Genomic DNA, 16,965 nt, shown 5'->3' on the forward strand with positions numbered 1-16,965 from the left:
CCTGCAGGATTTCAGTTTTGTTAAAAAATTATTTAGCTGCTTGGGACAGACACTACAAAGCATGTACTTTTAGTTTTGCTAAACTGATATATTGCTATCACAGTCCGAAAATATACTTAGAACAATATCTATCTGTACAGGAATTTGCACTGTTCTTATCACTGTGGTATTGATGCAGAAAGGCCATTTAATGAACAAGAGGCTCTTTGATTCTAGAAGAGAGGTGCAGTCTCTTTCTGCAGTGCTAGCTGGCTTTGCACAAACTAGTTGGCTTCCAGTGAACTAAGCTCTAACATACAGAGCAAAATTTACTGTGCAATTTTTCCTTGAAAGGAAAAAATGCATGAAATCTGATATACATCAGTTTTACATTATACAACAGAATCCTGCTCCCACCAGCCTCAGACAAACTAAATGGAAACTGCACATATATAGCTCAGAACAGATGCAATTTCAAAATACGAGAAGAACCTCTCAGCAGAACTGAACTCAGAAACATTGGAGAGTCTTAAGCCTTCTGAGATAAGTACAGTAAGTATTTTAGTGGCTCTTGAGTGGATGAACAGGACCAAGAGGATGCAAGATGTATCCCCTCCCCTTGCATAGCTGTGCAATAGTCTCCTACAAGTACAGTCTCTACTCTTTATGTATCCTTGGCAGCACAAGGAGGATTTGCTCAGGTTCCCATGCAATGAGAAAGAGATTGGGAAAGAAATGGGGTCATATACCTCCCCCACATACCAGCCTGTGGACTAGGCCCAGTGCACTGGGGCAAGGAATCTTCTCCATCCATCTTAATGGATAGAATAGTTCCCACACTAGTGTACATTTGAAGAACTCCTAGGTGAGACTGGTTTCAGAGCAGCAGCCGTGTTAGTCTGTATTCGCAAAAAGAAAAGGAGTACTTGTGGCACCTTAGAGACTAACCAATTTATTTGAGCATAAGCTTTCGTGAGCTACAGCTCACTTCATCGAATGCATTCAGTGGAATCTGCCCGAGACAGTCTTCACAGGGTACACCTGGGGTGGTGTGGATCAGCAGCACCCCCTCCCCATATCCATGCAAGGCTATGGCTTAAATGCTATGGTCTAGCCCTTTCTGTTTTTGTACATCATGAGCCAAATCCTGTCCCCTTGCATGTACTCATGCTATGTGAGCTTTGCACAGAGGATGTCCATGGATTCTGGAGGGAACCAAATCTTTCCTTACCCTTAGACAATGGATTACCAGCTCTGTAGCCCTACCACTGTGAATCCAAGGGTTGTATTAGTCACATCTATTGCTCCTGTGCACCTCCTGGGGGTCCAAGCCAGTGAATCTGTGTAGTCTTGGTCCCACTGATTATGTGCCTGCCCTGAGTCTCTTCCACTCTGCCATGAAGAAATCTGCCACAGAACAGCGCTTCCCGATATGGAAGAGCTGTAGATTCCCTCTACATGACTATTTCTATGCCTGCACCACCTGTCCAGAAGAACAATAGTGGTTCTGCTATGTTTATGGACTTATATGCTTATAGAAGTGGGGCAGGATTTTGATATATATGCAATAGTTTGATGGTTACCATTTTGGCTGATACCAGAGATTAAGCCAAGCAGGACAGACTAGCCACCTGAGTATGTAGCTAAGGTTTCAGACAGGATTGTAGTGGTGGTGACTAGCCTGCACTGCCATTGTTACACTTGCACTGCCATAGTTACACTATGCTTGCACTGCCATCGTTACACTTCTATGTTAGCGCAATCAGAGCTATTGTGAGTATGTCTACCTGAGACGGAAATGACATCTCCAGCTCCAGTGTCAACATACCTGTGTCATTAATAAAGAGTGAAGCTAAATGCAGGTTAAGTTGAAGAAGTGGAATTTTGTTAAACCCTGTGGGCTGTTCTGCCCATGTGGCTGAGTTGCTTCCGGGCTAACTCCACTTATTCCCTGGAGGACACCAGGGAAACCGGGAACATTGGCCTTCTGACTTCGTTTCCACGGATCATGATACATCTTTCCTATTTTACAAAATTTTGATATAAACATTAAAAACAAATAATTAACACCTATATCCCCACCCCATGTCCCTTTGGCCGGCACTTGCTAGTACATAGCTAAGTTGGAGTCCTGTCTTTAACACAGACTCAGCTGGTTACATAGTCATTGATACAGTTTGGTCACCTCAACAGGCAAGCATACTGGGTGTGATCTGTCTCTATCTCCTTGTCACTGAGTCTAGCAAACTATCTCTCTGTGAACTCCCTCCCTGTGGGGTTGACCTCTGGATGGTTCTCTGTCTCTCCATTCTGTGCAGGCTTTCTCTGGGTTTTGTGTCTCCTGAATCATTGGTGAGTCTCTCTCCCAGGACAAAGTAAATAACTGAACACAATAATAAAGTTGTTGACCTTCAAAAAGTCACCGGTCCCTCCTTTGTAGGCTTGGTCAGGTCAGTATCACCAGGCCTCAGGCACAAGAGCAACTGTGGTGCTTCTTCCCGGGAATTCAGAGTGCAAATCAGCTCACTTCCCCATCTACCTGCCACTGAGCTACTCTGCTTCCCTTTTTAAGCTTCTCTTCCAGCTTATGCAGGCTTTGCAGGTGCAGTGGGGTGGGGCCACCTGGCCCAGAGCAGCTCCTTAACCCTTTCTTCTTTAGCATGGGATTTGTATACCCCATCACAGGAGCACTAAGAAGGGGCTTTGCCATAATTGTCTCTAGGGATTTATGGTCTGATTGTACTATAGTGAGTGGCCATAGGTCTATTGTTGGAATTTCTCCATTCCAAATACCATAGCCAGAGCTCTTTTTCTGTTTGGGGATGCCCCTGTTCAGTCTCTGGCAGGGCTTTGCTGACATAAGTGACTGGCTGCTCCTGCAAAAGAGCTACCCCCAATTCTTTTCCCAATGTATCACACTGCAGTGTCAGTGGCTTTCCTGGTGGTAGTACTTCAGGACAGGGCCATCCATTATCATTTGTTTCAGCGTGCTGTGGGGGACCTGCCCCGTCCCACTCAACACCTGTCTTTGTGAGCTGACATATGGGTTCTGCCACAGCAGCCAGGTGTGCACAGAACTTGCACTGAAAATTTATCATTCCTATGAAGCACTGTACCTCTTTCACATCCATTGGAGCTGACATGTCCCTGACTGCCTTGATCTCCTTGGGATCTGCTTTCAGTCGCTCTGCTACAAGCAGATGTCCAAAGTATGTCACCTTACACTGTCTGAGTCACATTTTTTCTGGATTCAGTTTTATGTTCTTGTTCCTGCATCACAATAGAAAAGCTTGTAGTTTTCTTTCATGGTCTCATTCAACTTCTTTATCATTGCTCCCTTCACTTACAACAAGGGTATCATCTGCAAGTACTTTCATCCCAAGCAGCCCTTCCAGCGCTTGGGTCGGTGTTCTCTGGAACACCTCTGGTACTGGGCTTATGCCCATCAGCATGTGCAGCCATCTGTAGTAACCAAATGGTATTGCAAAGGTTGTCAACATGCTGGAATCTTTATCCAGTCTTATGTGCCAAAATCCATTCTTCACATCACAGACCATAAAGATTATGGGTTTGGAAAGTTCTGGCAAAATGTCATCCGTTGTGGGCAGTGGATAGTTATATCTTATTAATGGCCAGTTCAGTGGCTTTCCTTCTATGCAGATGCATAATTTGCCTAATAGTTTGTATACTATGCTGCTTACCCAGGCTGTAGTGGCCTCTACAGGTGCTATGAAACCTCTGCTCTGAAAGCATTTAAGCTCTTGCATACTAGACCACATAATGCCACTGGAATTTTCCTTTGTGGTAAGTATGCAAGATCCACACAGGGGTCTATTTCCAGTTGCTACTTTCCTTCAAGACACCCATTTAAAAATATTCCCATATGCTTTTAAAATTGTCTCCATTGTTCACAGGATTCCCCCTGTTAGAGGGCTTTCCCTCCACCCTCCCACTTCCCTGGTTCTTGTCACGCAGACAGCAAGCGGCAAAGGTCAGAAGTCCGAAGTGCGGACAATGCAATGTTTACTGGGGTTAATTTCCAGCAAGCATGATTCCAGTTTTCCCACCCACTTCCTGTTCAACCACAGTTTATATAATAATATTCTCAGCTATACCTTAACCAATCGTTTTACTGAAATCTATCTAACCAATCCTAACATACTGTAACATAATTCTCTAACCAATTATATCCCACTACCCCCATTAACTTACACCTAGCAAAATTAATTATACAGCAGACAGAAACAATTAGAGAACCAGACAGATTAACTATAGAAAAGTGGGGGCCGTAAAGATAAAACAATACAGAAATGAGGGTTTCACAGCCACAACCATTGATAAGTGATTTCTTTGCCAGACAGGATGCTATCAAACTAAGTTACCATCTTAAGATGTGTTTCTTTATCTGGTGATGATGGGCACTATCAGGACAGGATCATCTTCCTAACAGCCCTATACCACCTTATTTCAATGTGACTGGTTTGGAATGTGAGGATGTGACCATATGCTTCCCAGCTTATGGCTGCCCCTGCTGCTGAGCCAAAGGCCTTAGCCTAAGAACAAGGCCTCAGACTATCCTAGTGAGAGAAGGCCCATACACAGGCAGACTTGTGATTTTGATTCTTTGTTTTATACCTCTATAACTAGCTAAGTGATAAAAATACACCTAAGTTCTTAAATTATAGGCCTTTAAAGGCAGGCCTGCATATCTATATTCTAACACCCCCTTTAGCTTCTTGCACGGTACTTATAAAATTCTGATGCTGCACCTTGAGCAGATCATAGAATATCTGGGTTGGAAGGGACCTCAGGAGGTCATCTAGTCCAGCCCCCTGCTCAAAGCAGAACCAATCCCCAACTAAATCATCCCAGCCAGGGCTTTGTCAAGCCTGACCTTAAAAACTTCAAAGGAAGGAGATTCCATCACCTCCCTAGGTAACGCATTCCAGTGCTTCACCACCCTCCTAGTGAAAAAGTTTTTCCTAATATCCAACCTAAACCTCCCCCACTGCAACTTGAGACCATTACTCCTTGTTCTGTCCTCTGCTACCACTGAGAACAGTCTAGATCCATCCTCTTTGGAACCCCCTTTCGGGTAGTTGAAAGCAGCTATCAAATTCCCCCTCATTCTTCTCTTCCGCAGACTAAACAATCCCAGTTCCCTAAGCCGCTCCTCATAAGTCATGTGTTCCAGTCCCCTAATCCTTTTTGTTGCCCTCTGCTGGACGTTTTCCAATTTTTCCACATCCTTCTTGTAGTGTGGGGCCCAAAACTGTACACAGTACTCCAGATGAGGCCTCACCAATGTCGAATAGAGGGGAACGATCACGTCCCTCGATCTGGTCACATACTGACCAGTGGGCAACAAGAGAATAAAATTGAAAAGACAATTATTCATGGAGTATGTCAGAGTTTTTACAGCATTTGTTGAGTGCAGCATCCATGCCAGAGAACTGACAGATATTTCACACATCTGCTTTTAAGATGTTACATGATATTTTGTAGCTAAGGAGCAGCTTGTGACATGGCTCTCACGTCCAAAAAATATTGTATCCTTCTGCCTTTGTTTGACAACAAATCTCTTAGTGACAGTAAAAATGATCTGACAGAGGGACCAGCATAGGAGTTACATCATGATCTTTGTGTGACAGTTTTGGAAAACCTTGTCTGAGATCATGGAAAAAATCTTTTGGCTTATTGCATCTTTAATTTTCCAGAACAAATGTAAATATATTTCTGATAAAGTTAGTCCCAGTTAAGAGGATATTCTGTATAAATCTAGGTTAGAGAATATGTAAGAAGCTTGTTCTGTATTTGGCAGCAAGAACAAATCACCTTGAATAAACACCAGACATTGTTCACATAGAAAGATGAACTGATGCTTGAGAAAGATAGCTGTAGATCTTCCTAACAGCTAGGATTTAGCTGTGTGTTATCGAAGAGAATTAATCAAAGGACATGTTGTTTTTCTTTAAAATGATTATCAGTGGATGAGTATTATAAGCTGCCCTTCTACACATATTTCATTGGACTATAGGAAAATATTGCTCCTGAAATTAGCTTTGGCTTAAATTTCTGAAGGCAAAATATTCAGCCATTGCTTAAAAAGCACTTAGAAATAGATCCACAATCCAATTATGTAGTTACACTTTTGGAGGCAGAAAGTATATATTGTTCCTCTGTGTGTTTACACCCTTTCATGCTTGGGTTTTGTTAAAGCTGGATAGAAAAATCCATACCGTGTGCTGCTCCAATATAAATTATCTGGGAATGGAAGTAATCAACATAAGTTGTGCATGGAACAATTCAATATGCTTCTGGAAAATGGGAGACACCAAATGAAAATAGACAGGGAGTGAACCCGAACTACTGACTGAATAACATTGAACTAAAGAAAATACTGCAGTTGGACAAAGCCTGTCTTTATTAGGCAGCTCTAAACTGTGCCAACTGGCACATAGTGCAAGTCAAACTTAAACTGATATTTGGTTATATCAGAGGGAAGGATGGTATTTTTACCGGTGAGCTGATCCTCAAAAATTACTCCAAAGTGATTCATATGAACATACATCATCATAAGATATTCATATTTTCATCATTTTATGAATATATCTGCATTGGCCAATGCAAACAACACTCTACTCTTCACTTGAATTAGAGCGCCAGATCCTCAGCTGGTGTAAACTGGCATTGCTGCACAATGGAGTGAGGATCTGTCCCAGAATTTCCATACCAAGACTCAGTGGGCAGTATGCTAGCACTTCTTAAAGTTAAGTTGTGAAATGTGGCCCCACTGACTTCAGTGGAGCCAGGATTTCATCCACAAAGACCATTCCATGATTCTCACTTTGAAATCACAGAAGAAAAAAAATCAATGATATCAAAGATTACCCAGACCTTTCTTATGTTTCCAGATGCTCAAACAGCAGCTATGCTATGAAACAGTCAGATGACAGCTGAAGGAAAATTCTGAGCATTTACATGACACTTTGCTTCACATTTCTTGGCGCAGATTCTCTGCTGCACCCGGTATACTTTAGGCACAGGAGAGACAGAGCTGGAAAGAGAAGATGGGGCTCAAAGGAGCCAGTTGTCATTCCCTGATTCTGCGGCTGGTTCTGTACCAATCCTGGCGTAGATCAAAACAGCTTTAGGATTGAAATAACCTATGACAGATGGTAATGGCCTTCAGGAGGCTGTTCACCAGTGAGCAATAGCCAGAGCACAGTAGCTGTCCAGCCACTCCCCCTATGCTGGGGAGGGAGTGCTGCAGGAGGGGATAGTCTCTAGGAGATGGCTATGTGGTTCTCTGTATCCTTGGTGTTAACAGAGTAGTGCAGAAAGGCTGGAATGGAGAAGGGAATCTAGCCTCTTATATCCAGGATTGCTACCAGAAGCTCATAAACTGGAATAGAATCTATGTTATTACATGTATTTATAATTACGGCTATGATTTAGTCACAGAGGTCGAGGCAATCATGGATTCCCTGACTTTACCGGATCTCCATGATTTCTAGGGCTGCAGGAGGAGGAGGTGGCGCCCTTGCTCTGCAACTGGGGCTGGCTGGAACCAGGACCCTGGAGTCCCAGGCTCACTGCTTCCTCTGGGGCCTGCAGACAGGCCGAGGGCTGCAGCTGGGACTGTGCACCCCAGCCCCGTGTCTTCCGGGGTTTGGCGGGGGCTACAGCCGGGGCCATGCACCCCAGACCCCTGGCTTCCACCTGGGGCTGCAGCTGAGCCGTGTACCCCAGACCCACAGCATCCCGGGCTTGGTAAGGACCGTGTGCCCCAGCCCCGCAACGTCCCGGACTTGGTGGGGACCGTGCGCCTCAGCCCCGTGACGTCCCGGGCTTGGTGGGGCTGCAGCCAGGTCGTGAGCCCCAGACTGGCCGCATCCCGGGCTTGGCAGGGGCTGTGCGCCCCAGCCCTGTGACATCCCAGGCTTGGTGGGGCTGCAGCCGGGGCCGTGTGCCCGAGCCCTGCAGCTTCACCCGGCGACTACTGCCGGGACCATGCACCCCAGACCGGTGGCTTCCACCAGAGGCTGCAGCTGGGCCGTGTACCCCAGACCCACAGCCTCCTGGGCTTTGCGGGGGCTTGGTGGGGACCGTGCACCCCAGCCCTGTGATGTCCCAGGCTTGGTGGGGCTGCAGCCAGATCGTGCGCCCCAGACCGGCCGCATCCCGGGCGTGACAGGGACTGTGCGCCCCAGCCCTGTGACATCCCCGGCTTGGTGGGGCTGCAACCGGGGCTGTGTGCTCGAGCCCCGCAGCTTCACCGGCGGCTACAGCTGGGGCCATGCACCCCCCCTTGCGGCTTCCCAGGGCCGTGTGTGTCTCCCCTCCCCCGCTGCTGCAGCCGGGGCTTAGTGGAGGCTGCAGTGGGGGCTCCGCACCTCTGTCCCACAGCGGGGCCAGCTCTGGAGCAGGGGCTGCGTGCCCCCCATGGCTGCACCCCTCGCTGTGGCCACTGGAGTCAGCCTGTCAGTCCCCCCAACCATGGGACTCCATTCCTCCCTCCTACCTAGCCCTGCCCCCGGTTATTTGTAGAAAAGCTGGTGAATTTTTGTTTATTGCCTGTGACCTGTTTGTGACTTCTACTAAAAATAACCGTGAAAAAAGCTTATTTATAATACATATGTTTGCTCTTATAGGGGATCATTTGCTTGATATAACATGCTGGAATAGCTCTGTCATATCATCCTAAGTGGCAGTGATTCAGTACAGGACAGTATAAGCTGTAGGTACCTTACACTGATAATAAGGGAGTCCTTCTGCCCCTATTTTAAATGCTGCATTCCCTTGTGCAGCTGGGCTTTTACATAAACGTAAAGTAAATTGAACTAGTGCCGTTTAAGGAGAAAAATAATTCATGGTGGGTGTGCGAGATGATCCCAGGGGCTGCGCGGCAGCAGGAGTGCCGCCGGACGGCACTCTGCCGTTTTTTTCCTTCGACAGCAGCTCTGCACATCCACGGCTGGTGTTCCCCTCCGGTGGCCCGCCTGCGGCAGGTCTTCCGGTCTTCTTCTGTCAGCGGCGCGCTAAAAAGTTTGGAGACCACTGGTGTAGATCACCCTCAGAGTGAAATAGATCCAGCTACACATGAAAGGATGGTGGGTTTTGCTTGTTGGGATGGTTGTTTTTAATCAATTTGTTTAAAAATATTGTCTTGGGCTGAGAAACTAGAAAAATGATAAGGAAAAAAAAGATACACACACAGAATGAGATTTATTATATCAGAGAGATGAATTGCAAATCAATTTCTTTGTTTGAAGTGAAGCCAAAAAAATGAAAGAACATATAAAGAAACTTAAACTGAGAGCAGAGCTAACAGCAACATTGCTGGAACTGATCTAGTGCCTGGCATGCAGCTTCCCCCACCCTCCCAAGTATATTTGCTTTCATGTAGCAAATATACAACACATTTGTTCCTGCTTCAGCTTTCATAATAATTCCAGAGGCACAGTCTGTATAGCCAGATAGCAGTCAGTGAAATAATGAGAGAAACATTTGAAAAGAATTAACAAGTAACTTTCAAAATACATAATAAAAGGCAGCAAATCTAATTGGCTTCCAATGGGAGTTTTCTCATCAATTTCAATGGGCTTTGGCTCAGACCTTGAAGTTATTAAAATGGTCAAGGTTTTCACTATATTTCCTGGAAAATTTGTAAAGTATGTATCTATTGAATAAGGATAATTCATACACTGAGTAATTTCTATTTTGTAGAATGGTAGGATGTGGCTCTTGTTTTGTGTATGTTTTTATTCTATAATTCTGAAGTCATTCTGGGTTTACCCTTGTGTAACAGAGAACAGAAGTTGACCCCTTATCTTGATTCTTCAGCTGGTTGTCAGATTTCCCAGCTGCAGGTTGTGCAGGTTGCAAATGGAGACTGGCTAACAATTTCCCTGGTGAGGTAATTAGTGGATGGCATTTGGAAGTCTGGTTTCCTCTGTCTTTATTCATATCCCAGTGCAAAATTTTGTGGCATGTAGTATGTACATTGTTGAAATAACAGACATGGCATGAAAATATTTGGGTAATTTCAGTTCTGTTCTCCCAGACAACATACTAGTATTTTATTATACTTGTATTATATATAGATTAGATTAACCAGGGTGCAAGTAGAATTTATTTCTTACCGGTACGCTGCGCATCGGCGACTCATGGGAGGGACATAAAGGGGGAGGGCACCAGCTAAAGGGGGGGCACGTGACCTGCCCACATGGCCCCCCCATGTGACTCCTCCCCACCCCCATTCCAGGGTCCCCGCGCTCTCCCCATCCCACGTTACCTTGTGGGGGGAAGGACTCTGTCCTCCTGCTGCGCCAGATACAGACTTCTGAACTGCAGGGCTTTCCGGAACCACAGCGGCGAAAGGAGCAGAACGTGGGGCCACTGCTCCCAGGAGCCAATGCCCCATGCTGGCAGCTCCTCCAGTGCGGCTGTACTGGTACCGCCCCAAGCCCCACCCCAGCCCTGTCCTCGGGTAAGGCTGTACAGTCCCCAGACAGGAGATGCGGCTGCACGGAAGGAGCTGCTGGCGGCCCCACATTCTGCTCCTGTGTCTTTCCGGCAATAAATATCTTAATGCTATGGCATACCATACCATACCGCCCTACTTTCACCACTGAGATTAACGTAGTTTATTGCCTGGTTTATGGACCTAACATTTTCCAATTAGTGTTGAAAATCCATACGATATTCTCATGTTCCTGAGTTAGCTAAACTCTCATATTTAATCAGTTCCCTCTTGACTACACAGCTGAGGGAGCTGCTGTAAATTGTTTATTTCAGCTAGTGTATAGGATAAATTGCATGGAAGAAATATATTCCTAATCCCTCAGTACAGAGCTCCAACACTATAGCTAAATAAACTGTAATCATATTTGCAGGTGACATATGTGATATTGGCAAGGTAACGCAGTACTCAGATACAGCTCCTTCCCCAGGAACACTTTCTTTTGCGTTATTATTAACTCTCCCCAGTGTTGGGTTGCCTTTTTATACCAATATTGGAGGTCCATATTGTTCTTTCAGACCCTAAAAAATCTGACATTTGGCAGGGCCAGGCAACCACCTCTCTAGGGTGGTTATTTTGCATCTGGCTGCTGCTTGCTGTATCTTCCTTTCTACCAGCTAGTAAGTATTCTTAACTAGAGCAGGTTGAAAATTTTCCAGCCAAACTGTTTTCCATAAGAAAGGATTTGACAAAATTGAAATGTTGAACAGTTCCTCAGGAATGTGTCAATTCCGTTTAAACTTTTGATGGAAACCAGGCAGGTGGCAGCCCAAAGAAGCTCAGACTGAATATTTTCAAAAATTCTGTTTCAGTTCTTCCAAAATGGCATTTTTAAAAAAAACGTTCATCTCTTAGAAACTTTTGCATCGCTGACTTTTTGTTCATATTTAGTTTTTTTTTTTTTTCAGAAATGTGAAATTTTAATGGGATGGAAATTCTGGTTACTGCACAGCTCTACTCTTAACTTCTGCTCTGTTTCCCCCAGGACCTCCTTTCTCATTCTGAAGGAGATGGTGCAGTGATCCTAAGAGCCCCGGAGTACCAACTGGCAAAGTGTTCACTGTCCTGTAACAACAACTCCTATCAGGCCTGACAAACTCACTAAACCGAACACATTGCTGCCATAGTATTTGTTTGTAAAGAAGGCCATGTGAGGTATCAAATTAAAGCTTACTTTACATGGCCATCATGAGCATTGTGTGAGGTATGAATGGGTGATAATTAAGAAGTTGTATGTATGTACTAAAAATATGTTTAAACCATGTAAGCAGGCAGGGTTGATAAACAAGTCTGTCATAGACAAAGGGATGGTGATTTACCGATGAAGTGAGCTGTAGCTCACGAAAGCTTATGCTCAGATAAATTGGTTAGTCTCTAAGGTGCCACAAGTACTCCTTTTCTTTTTGCGAATACAGACTAACACGGCTGTTACTCTGAAACCTGTCTGCCTAGGTCCTTTAGCAGCGGGCGGGTTCCGCCCGACCAATTCCTGGATCCTGGATCCAACAGGACTACTTTACTATAGCCATCTGGCCTTGCCCCGTCACACTGGCAATAAATACATCTCTGAGGTAAATGAAACTTTGTAAAATCCCAAACAAAATGGAAGCTGTATTTGCATGTAAAAGCCATGTTGATAGTGTGATGCAAAATGAGCCTGGGAAGACACTGGAGACTAAAACCACAGGGGTTTGTCTTGTCTCTCAGGTTAAAACAATGGAGTTTTGGGGAAATATAAAGAGAATCAAAAAGACATTTTGTTAACTAGTTAAGTTCTAGTCTTGTAGAAGCATGTTATCTTTTTGTTTTATTTGTAAACGTTTTTGTTTTCACTATCCTTACTCAGTATCACTTGAATCTCTGTTCTTTATTAATAAACTTATTCTTGGTTTCATTATAAATTCATCTCAGTGCTGTTAGCTGTAATACAAAGTGTGACGCCTCAACTGAACCAAATGGGTGTGTGTGTTCGCTCTCTTTGGAGACAGAAACTTGGTAATTTCTGTGAGTTTCCAGTGATAAGGGCTGGATACTACAGGGGAACGCTCTTCAGGGGCCTTGGGGTTAAACTCCAAGGCAAAATAAAGACTAGCAGAGCTTCTGGGGAGATTATTTGCGTGGCTAACAGACTTGAGTGACAGGGAGCTGACTCACAAGTCTATCTATCCCTAACCAGGGGATAACAAGGTGATCCATAATCCTGGACACCCAGAGAAAATGATGCACATACACATTGTCAACATCAAAAATGGATGGATAGGAAACCACTTGGAAAGCAAATGCAAGTTGCCAAGTTGATATAGTAAAACAGTTAGACATATACAGTAGGATGAGATTCATCGTAAAAAATAAATAAATACAAAATCCTACCCCTAAGGAGAGGAAATAAAAAACACATACACAATCTGAGGGACAGATAAAAGACAAACAAGTAAGAATACAAACTGATATTAATAAACTAAGTATGAGCTCATAGTCTGATTTTAGTGGTTTAAAAAAATAAAAAGTCAAAGTATCTTGCTATAATAAAGGTCATCACATTGGCAACTAAGAGAGTTAAAAGTGTCACTCTGCATAGCATTTAGAAAATTGCATTCAGCTCTGGTCCCAGAGTGTGGGAAGGATATAGAGAAAATGATAGCACAATGAAAATCAACAAGAATGATCCAGTCCAAGGATCTGAGGATAAGAGTAAGAACTACATTTTATAGTGTAGAATAGAGAGGACTCCAGGGGGATATATAAATACTATCAAGGTAACAATAAAAATGAATGAAGGGAATTACTCAGTCCCAGAAGATGGTATGGCAAGAAGCAATGGCCTGAAGTTAAGGAAGGAAAAGCGTAAGCTAGACATTAAGAAAAAGTCTTAACAGTTGGAGCAGTTGGGCAGTGTAAGAAATTGCCCAGAGAGACACTTAAGGGACCATCACTATCAGGCATGTTTGAGAAGAGATTAGATAGCACATCTAATGATGTAAGATAATGCAAAATGCAGGGGGTCAGATTTGATGAGCAATTGTTTTTGTTCTAGCACTACTGTTTATGATTTGGTTAGGTTTTGATACCGTATGTAGTCCTACATGCTGAACACAAGAACTGGTTTTGCAAAAGAAGGTATTCCAGGCTATCATCAATTTATAGTAATTTTGAGAAAAATAAGAATTTGTACTGCTTAGGGGAAAAATTTATCCTGAAAAGAAAATCACTGCACCTCAACTCTTGAGAGATGCAGCAAATATCTGACTTTTACTGAATAAAGGAACTGTTCCCATAGGGACACATGGCATGTCTGCTATCAAATATCTGTTGTAATAGTCTGTTTTTGCTGTTTGATCCTATTAGAAAGTTAAATACAGATTATATTTAGCACAGTGCTGGATTAACCATTAGACTAATAAGGCTATAGCCTTAGGCCCTCCTATTTTTTACGCCCTACTGGTCAGGTAGGGGGCACAGCTGGGACCAGGTGAGGGGGAGCGAGCTTGCTCACGCGGCCCTGCTGGAGTGCTCCTGCCAGCAGGAAAGGCAAAGCAGCCCCCTATGGCTTGGAAGGAGCTCAGCTGGCAGCCTGCTGCTTCCGCTCCTTCCTGTCTGCATCTCCCCGCGCTGCAGGAACACACTGCCAGTTATCTGGTTAACACTGGTGACCGGGCACTAAAAATCCGGTTACCACAGCCGTGCCAGCCGTGGGCTGTGGGTGTAGTTTGAGCAGGCATTGTGTCCCCGCCCCAGCGCCCCCGATTTCTCTGGAGCTCTGCTTAGCTGTCAGGGAGGGAAGAGGTTCCCTCTGTCCCTCTCCTCCACTGAGGCTGGCAGGCAACTGCAGGACATTGCCTCCTGGGTCCTAGTGCCTGTCACCGTCATCTTCCAGGTGTGCTGAGTTCCGCTTCTGGACAACTGGTGAGTGCCTGTGGGGAGGTAGGGCAAGGGGGTGGTGGGGAGAAGAGGCAGTACCAGAGCGGTAGGGTGGGAAGCTTGCACAGAACCTTCACAAACTCTATCCAACTCCAGCCAGAACTGTTGCCCCTCCCATGTATAAGGAATGAATTCCCACACATCTGTAGGAAAAAGAAAACATCCCATTCAGGATACTAGGATTTTAACTTTTACAGTACCCTCCATCGAGGGGCTTCAGATATATGATGCACTGTGTTCAATACTGTATTGAACTATACTAAAAATAAAAGAAATCCAGTTTTTTCTTTGATGTATTTTTCTGTACTGGGATGCTCAGGCAACCAAGTTCTTTCCTTATGCTCAGCCTTGTTCCACAGGCCAACACATCTTTGTGCTTTTATGGGGTTGCAAAAGCACTGGAGGAAGCTCAACACACAATGTTGTAGGTTTCTCCCTCCCTCTCCCTCAAAGATTTTAAATCTACTTCTTACAAGGCTATGATAGAAAGACTGACTGAACAGGCTAAAGGCAGGTTCTCTAGCAGTTCAATCCATCATAAAAGTACCTCACATTTGATTTCTTTTGAGTTTCATTCCAAAAACTTAAAGCTAAATAAACCTGAAGTTAGTCCTAATTTTTCTGCCTCACCTCAAACTAACTTCTTTGCCAAGTGGAAAATGTTGGTTAAGCATGGAATGTGTGTGATTCCAGAAGGGAATGAGAACACAGGCCAATTCCCGCTGTGTAGCCTTACTGACTTCAGGGAGAACAGATTTTTGCACAAGATTAGATTTTGGTCCCTTCTGCTTTTTCACACCTGGTATAAACAGAATCTCATTCACTTTCCTTCCCTAACCTCTGAGCACTTTAAGGGAAAAAAATAAGCGAGGTCTGCTTCATTTACACATGCAAATGAAACAGGAAGCTCTCCTTTCATTCTACACCAGCCTTAAACAAACACCAGACCTGATGTAACAAGAGTGTCACTATAGCAGCCTTGGTTGGACTGTTCTTTTGAAAGATCCTTAATGGTTCTTTTAAGATGCTGATTTTAAGAGAAGTCTTTTTGTGCAGGGGGGCAGAGAACACGACAGGGAATAGCTCTGTTTTGTCAACTCCTAGTCATTCAAAAGCTGAAAGGCTTTAGAGTAAGTTTGTTTAATGTTTGTACAGTGATTTTGAAGAGCTAACATAGTACAGAAATGCTAAATATTATGACTGGGCAACCATCTAAAGATCTGTGTCCCTTCTAACTGTTACCTTTTTCTTACAGAAAGCTTAAAACAAACAAATGCAAACCATAGGGGGCTGGTGCACACAGAACTCATGCTTAAAAAACCTCATGTCTGAACTGCCGATCACACATTCTAGAATAGATACTACTTAGTCCTGCCATCAGGGAAGGGGACCAGAATAGATGACCTCTCGAGGTCCCTTCCAGTCCTATGATTCTATTCTACTATTCTAATTGTGGAAGAGCTTGGTGACAGAATGGCCTGATGGGGTGAATCACTGGAGATTAACTACACAAACTGGGTATCATCCCTCAAATAATATTTGGATTCAATGTGAAAACAGTAATTCATTGTCTTCAGTCAGTGCAACACTGGGAGACAACTTTCAGAGCAAGATCACCCAGGGTGGCAACCTGGACAGCAGTGAACATGAGATGGTCGAGTTCAGGATTCTGACAAAAGGAAGAAAGGAGAGCAGTAGAATACGGACCCTGGACTTTAGAAAAACAGACTTTGACTCCCTCAGGGAAATGATGGGCAGGATCCCCTGGGAGGCTAATATGAGGGGGGATGGAATCCAGGAGAGCTGGCTGTATTTTAAAGAAGCCTTCTTCAGGGTGCAGGAACAAACAATCCTGATATGCAGAAAGAATAGCAAACATGGTAGGTGACTATTTAGAAAAGCTGGACATGCACAAGTCCATATGGCCAGATGCAATGCATCCGAGGGTACTGAGGGAGTTGGCTGGTGTGACTGCAGAGCCATTGGCCATTATCTTTGAAAACTCGTGACGATTGGGGGAGGTCCCAAACAATTGGAAAAAGGCAAGTATAGTGCCCATCTTTTAAAAAAGGGAAGAAGGAGAATCCAGGGAAATACAGACTGCTTAGCCTCACCTCAGTCCCTGGGAAAATCATGGAGCAGATCCTCAAGGAATCCATTTGGAAGCACTTGGAGGACAGGAAGGTGATCAGGAACAGTCAACATGGAGTTACCAAGGCCAAGTCATGCCTGACCAACCTGACTGCCTTCTATGATGAGATAACTGGCTCTGTGGATACGGGGAAAGTGGTGGACATGATATACCTTGACTTTAGCAAAGCTTTTGATACAATCTCCCAGAGTACTCTTGCCAGCAAGTTAAAGAAGTATGGATTGGATGAATGGACTATAAGGTGGCCAGAAAACTGATTAGATCATCGGGCTCAATGGGTAGTGATCAACAGCTCAATGTCTAGTTGGCAGCCAGTATCACACGGAGTGCCCCCGGGGTCGGTCCTGAAGCCCGTTTTGTTCAACATCTTCATTAATGATCTGGATGACAG

This window comes from Natator depressus, chromosome 1 (assembly GCF_965152275.1).
Source record: "Natator depressus isolate rNatDep1 chromosome 1, rNatDep2.hap1, whole genome shotgun sequence".
NCBI lineage: Eukaryota > Metazoa > Chordata > Testudines > Cheloniidae > Natator > Natator depressus.